This window comes from Schistocerca serialis, chromosome 4 (genome assembly GCF_023864345.2).
Source record: "Schistocerca serialis cubense isolate TAMUIC-IGC-003099 chromosome 4, iqSchSeri2.2, whole genome shotgun sequence".
Lineage (NCBI taxonomy): Eukaryota > Metazoa > Arthropoda > Insecta > Orthoptera > Acrididae > Schistocerca > Schistocerca serialis.
Window position 1 is genome coordinate 191,958,214 of NC_064641.1, and position 6,325 is coordinate 191,964,538.

At 47.6% G+C, this 6,325-nt stretch overlaps 1 pseudogene; it reads left to right on the forward strand.

Moving 5' to 3' along the window:
* Positions 1-5,942: 5,942 nt before the first annotated feature.
* LOC126475814 (5S ribosomal RNA) lies at positions 5,943-6,060 on the forward strand (annotated as a pseudogene).
* The last annotated feature ends 265 nt before the right edge of the window (positions 6,061-6,325 follow it).

A 6,325-nucleotide genomic window follows, 5' to 3' on the forward strand; every position in this document is an offset into this window, starting at 1 on the left:
CTAACATTAAACTATACCTTTCACAAATCACTTACCTCACAAAAATCTTCGCTGCTCAAGCTACTGCAATACAGCGAGCGCCACTACTGCCAGCTAAATAAAAGATTCAAACTATGGAAGGCACTAACTACTGATAGGGATAGTTAGCAAATGAAAGATATTAATAGAGAGCAAACAATGTATTTACCTTAATATCAACACAAGTCATAATATATATATCAGTTCATGACAAATTACAAATCTCCGCCATCTCTCTCCCCACATCCACCACTGCTGGCGGCTCACCTCCAACTGCGCAACGCTACGCGCTGTTCACATCCAGCTGCCTAACACTACAATGGCGAGTATTACAACAATGCAAAGCAGCCACAGACTGCACACATCACAGCCAGTGATTTTCATATTGAGCGCTACGTAACGTTGCCAATAAGAAAACATAAACAGCCTACTTCCATAGAGAAAACATAAACAGCCTACTTACAATGTATTAAAAAATGGGGGTTCCTATTTTAAAAAATGCGGTTGATTTCTGTTTGACCTATGGTAGCGCCATCTAGCGGGCCACCCATAGCGCCATCTGGTTTCCCCCTCAAGCTAGACAACTTTCGTTCTTTGTAGTTTTTTCACTCGATGCTTATTTCGTGAGATATTTGGCCCGGTCACCATCAATGGACCACTCACCCTGTATAGAGAGACACAAGTAGCGTTCAACTTTCCATCCATTTAAAAAAGTTTTGAACGGTTCCTACAAAGGTTTTCACCTTGAAAGGGTCCTGTAGCCACCTTTCATTGCCAACTCTCGTAGTGGTCAAGTCGGCAAAGAGGTTTCCGCTACTTGGGAGAAATCCACCTGCGTTAGGTTGGTGGCGGAAATGACATCCTGGGGTTTTCCTGTCCACGCGGAGCGTGGAAGAGGCTGGAGAAGCGGGAGGCAGTCTGCCGCCGGTACGGGAAGCGTACACAGCTGTGCTCCAGTTGAAGAAGGGTGAGTTGGACTGACCGCGTGGCGCGTTGTCACATAGAGAGGGGATCTTTTAGATTTTGGTCACGAATTTCGTCTTATAAAGATTTACTTGCTGGGTTGTAGCAGGGAATGCAAGGCTTTTGTAGACTTTCAGTTTGATTCCCAATGCAGTCTTGACTTTGGTCCGTGAGAGGAACGCAGCACAAGGGAGTTGCATATGTTGAAGTGCCCTCGGTTCAGTGTGAGTGTTTATGTGCCTACAACTGTGTGTGTATGCTTCTAATCTTTTCCGGATCTTGGTAATTTTTGTGTATTTGTGAATTTTCTTTGTCTCATGTGATTAAAATTTGGCCACGGTCCATAGAAATTGTCTCCGCGGACCGAGTGGGCACGCGAGTCTGTTATGAAACGTATAGTATTTCACAAGCAATTGTACATAGTTAGCATGCAACAGCAGTCTATAGATGCACTACATCAATGTTTTAAGGAATAAATAATTTTGCCTTCAATCTTATCTTGTGTACCGATGTTACGTCGCCGTTACCTTCGCCACTTACCTTGTAGTTTTCCTTGTTGGCCCACCTATAGCGTTTCCATGTGCACAGGTGTAGTGATTAGTGTCCCTTTTTTTATCTGAAACAAATGCTCTGGAATAGATCGTGTTTTCACGAATCTTGCTGCAGGCTGCACTTACGCATGGTGTTCACGACCTATTTACTTTACTCAGTATTTGATTCACGGGAAGAATGCCTGGATCATATTAATAACTACATCCCATTCTTTATCAATGACTTTACAATGAATGTTCTTTTGTGAGTTTTTCTTATTAACAAATTAAGTAATTTTCCGACTCAGTGCTACTTCTTCTTTGTCGTGTGGCTAGAGTTGGTGGCGACCCTATCTTTTATATTGATTTCAGTGTCAAGTAGCATTTTCTTATTCAAAGTGCGCGTGGCTCTTTTAGCTATCAGGATACATTCAAAGGGCGCTTCATGCTTCTTGCACATAGCGTCCTTTTATTCACGCTACTTACAACCTTTGTACTGCCCAATCACATTAATATGGTCACCTGCTAAGTGTCTGAATAATCACCGCTGGGAGGCGTGCAGAAAGTGTGTCAGTGACCTTCTGGTAGGCACCGAGAGGGATGTGGAGCCATGCCGACTTCAGTGTCGTAGCCTGCCGCTCTAGGTTTCTCAGTCGATTCTGGCATTCTTCGAACCACACATGTACACTTCCTGGTGTGTGACATGTTGCATTGTGCTGATGACTGATGCCATCGCTCGGAGGAAAACCGAGCTGCATACAGAAATGCGCGTGGTGCCTAACGACAGATGCATGCTTGTGTTGATCCACTGCATATTGGAGAAGGAAGACATCAACCAGTGAATGCCATTTTCAGACGTTTCAAGCTGTGTGCTTAAAAGGTCATCTGTCTGATGGAGCATGAAACGTTATTCATCTGAAAAGGCCAACCGTTACCACTTATTGGTCGACAGTAGTGGGACAACAACGTATCAGAGCGTTTTGTTAGTGCAGGTTGATCATATTCAGGGGCAGAATACATTCCAGGGTCAAACCTATAGTTCTCTTTTGATTGACAGGTCCTTTACCAATTGTTCTGACCTCCTGGTGACAATCTGTCCTTCTGCGAAATCTGCCCATCCCTCCCCCTCCTCCTCCTAACCCCTCTGGGAATTCCCCTCGCCGATACAAGCACACTTTTGATATCAATTTCATTAAATAATTGATTAAGTCAGACAATTAATTAACCCATAAAGTCTCGAAATCCCTCCTCTTCCCCTCCCCCAGCCAGAAACTGAATTTAGTGGCCACTTGGTGGGAAATCGATTGCAGTGTATGGCATATTGCTTAAACAATTTCTGGTGCACAAGGCAATGTGTGGAACATCGTTTATTAAAACAATTGATTTAGTTCAAGACTTTCTCAGGAAACGGACTGCAGTGTATGGAACACTGTTTATGTAAATAATACACTCCTGGAAATGGAAAAAAGAACACATTGACACCGGTGTGTCAGACCCACCATACTTGCTCCGGACACTGCGAGAGGGCTGTACAAGCAATGATCACACGCACGGCACAGCGGACACACCAGGAACCGCGGTGTTGGCCGTCGAATGGCGCTAGCTGCGCAGCATTTGTGCACCGCCGCCGTCAGTGTCAGCCAGTTTGCCGTGGCATACGGAGCTCCATCGCAGTCTTTAACACTGGTAGCATGCCGCGACAGCGTGGACGTGAACCGTATGTGCAGTTGACGGACTTTGAGCGAGGGCGTATAGTGGGCATGCGGGAGGCCGGGTGGACGTACCGCCGAATTGCTCAACACGTGGGGCGTGAGGTCTCCACAGTACATCGATGTTGTCGCCAGTGGTCGGCGGAAGGTGCACGTGCCCGTCGACCTGGGACCGGACTGCAGCGACGCACGGATGCACGCCAAGACCGTAGGATCCTACGCAGTGCCGTAGGGGACCGCACCGCCACTTCCCAGCAAATTAGGGACACTGTTGCTCCTGGGGTATCGGCGAGGACCATTCGCAACCGTCTCCATGAAGCTGGGCTACGGTCCCGCACACCGTTAGGCCGTCTTCCGCTCACGCCCCAACATCGTGCAGCCCGCCTCCAGTGGTGTCGCGACAGGCGTGAATGGAGGGACGAATGGAGACGTGTCGTCTTCAGCGATGAGGTCGCTTCTGCCTTGGTGCCAATGATGGTCGTATGCGTGTTTGGCGCCGTGCAGGTGAGCGCCACTATCAGGACTGCATACGACCGAGGCACACAGGGCCAACACCCGGCATCATGGTGTGGGGAGCCACCTCCTACACTGGCCGTACACCACTGGTGATCGTCGAGGGGACACTGAATAGTGCACGGTACATCCAAACCGTCATCGAACCCATCGTTCTACCATTCCTAGACTGGCAAGGGAACATGCTGTTCCAACAGGACAATGCAGGTCCACATGTATCCCGTGCCACCCAACGTGCTCTAGAAGGTGTAAGTCAACTACCCTGGCCAGCTAGATCTCCGGATCTGTCCCCCATTGAGCATGTTTGGGACTGGATGAAGCGTCGTCTCACGCGGTCTGCACGTCCAGCACGAACGCTGGTCCAACTGAGGCGCCAAGTGGAAATGGCATGGCAAGCCGTTCCACAGGACTACATCCAGCATCTCTACGATCGTCTCCATGGGAGAATAGCAGCCTGCATTGCTGCGAAAGGTGGATATACCCTGTACTAGTGCCGACATTGTGCATGCTCTGTTGCCTGTGTCTATGTGCCTGTGGTTCTGTCAGTGTGATCATGTGATGTATCTGACCCCAGGAATGTGTCAATAAAGTTTCCCCTTCCTGGGACAATGAATTCACGGTGTTCTTATTTCAATTTCCAGGAGTGTGTGTGGGTGACAAGGCAGTATGGAGTACTCAAACAATTGTGGCGCTTTTTTATTCTGATTGCACATGGAAAAATGCTGAGTGTGCTTAGTTTATATTTGCTGCTGCAGACAGGGATGTTAAGGTACTTATTTTTTATTTTCCTCACGTTTTGAAGCACACTGGTGTCTAAGTGGAGACATGTTTCCAAATTCACACACACACACACACACACAATCAGAATTTGAAGCACTCTCCTACAGGCTAGAAAAATGGCTGCAATTTTCTGTGAATTTTCGATGTCCTACAAATTCAGGTCTGGAGATGCTCAACAGTCACAATGGCAGTGGGGGGAGGGGGGACAGCATCCTACCTCTCCCAAACAGAGGAGGCTACTTGGACTTGCCTCTGAACACTCGAACAAAGAAGACATCAGGTGGCTCTCTGACATCATGGAACTTTCTGTAGGTAAATTGCTCTGCCCCTGTCTCGTTCAAACTAGTCTGCAGAGACTCCTATGCCCCCCAAAAAATGGTTCAAATGGCTCTGAGCACTATGGGACTTAACATCTGAGGTCATCAGTCGCCTAGAACTTAGAACTACTTAAACCTAACTAACCTAAGGACATCACACACATCCATGCTCGAGGCAGGATTCGAACCTGTGACCGTAGCGGTCGCGCGGTCCCAGACTGAAGCGCCTAGAACCGTCGGCCAAACGGCCGGCCCTATGCCCCCATCCACTCCCCCCCCCCCCGCCCCCACAAACACAAAGGATGTCTTGAAACTCTCTGATGTCATGAAACTTCCTGTGAACGGAGTATTCTGACTGGGTCTTACTGTCTTACTGGGTTTACCCGCCAAATTGGTGCTGCTGGTGTTGGAGCACTGCCCACCACTTTCTGAAGACACTCAAATTACGTTAATTTTACCAGCAAACTACTTTGTACAGATCGAGAAACATGCAGTAGTCATATTGCACAGACAGTTAAATGCTGCAAACGTGATCTACAGAACATGAACAGAACGAATTGTGGCATAGTAGCCACCATTTGGGGTCTCCCCCATGTGTGTCTAGCGTCATGGCACCGTCACGAGTGTCAAAACCGACCAATGCCCTAATTACAGGTCATGTTACTAAATTCCACCGGCCTCTGATCTCACAGCACCCAAACAAAGCATCAAGAGGCGGAATTCTGTTGCTCAGGAGATTCCAGGACCGCTTTCTGTCTCTGTCTCTCTCAATAAGACACTCCCTGTTTGTTTGTGTGGACCAACATCTCGAAACATGCAGACTGAGGTTTCCAACTTTCCTCAGAATACTTTGTTCCTACTACGTAATGCTCGAGACAAAAGGGCGAGGTGACGCAATTTTTATATGAAAAATAGATTGAAATAATCCATTGCACTATTCTGTCAAATTAAATGTTTAACAATTTACTGGAGTCAAATATATGACTTAAAACACTCACCTTCACCTCACAATGATCATCCTGCTTACTAAAACATATTTTCAACATTTGAGTATAAACGCAAATATTATGTAAATCAAGTAATGAAATTTCCGCTACAAATACATTCTAGTGGGCAACGGCCTTGCCGCAGTGGATACACCGGTTCCCATGAGATCACCGAAGTTCAGCGCTGTCGGGCGTGGTCGGCACTTGGATGGGTGGCCGTGCAGGCCGCCATGCGCTGTTGCCATTTTTGGGGGTGCACTCAGCCTCGTGATGCCAGTTGAGGAGCTACTCGACCGAATAGTAGCGGCTTCGGTCAAGAATACCATCATAACGACCAGGAGAGCTGTGTGCTGACCCCACGCCCATACTATCCGCATCCTCCACCGAGGACGATACTGCGGTCGGATGGTCCTGGTAGGCCACTCGTGGCCTGAAGACGGAGTGCTTTTTAAAAATACATTCTAGTGCTAAATATATCCAAGGTCTTGTATGCACTGACGTTTGAGAAC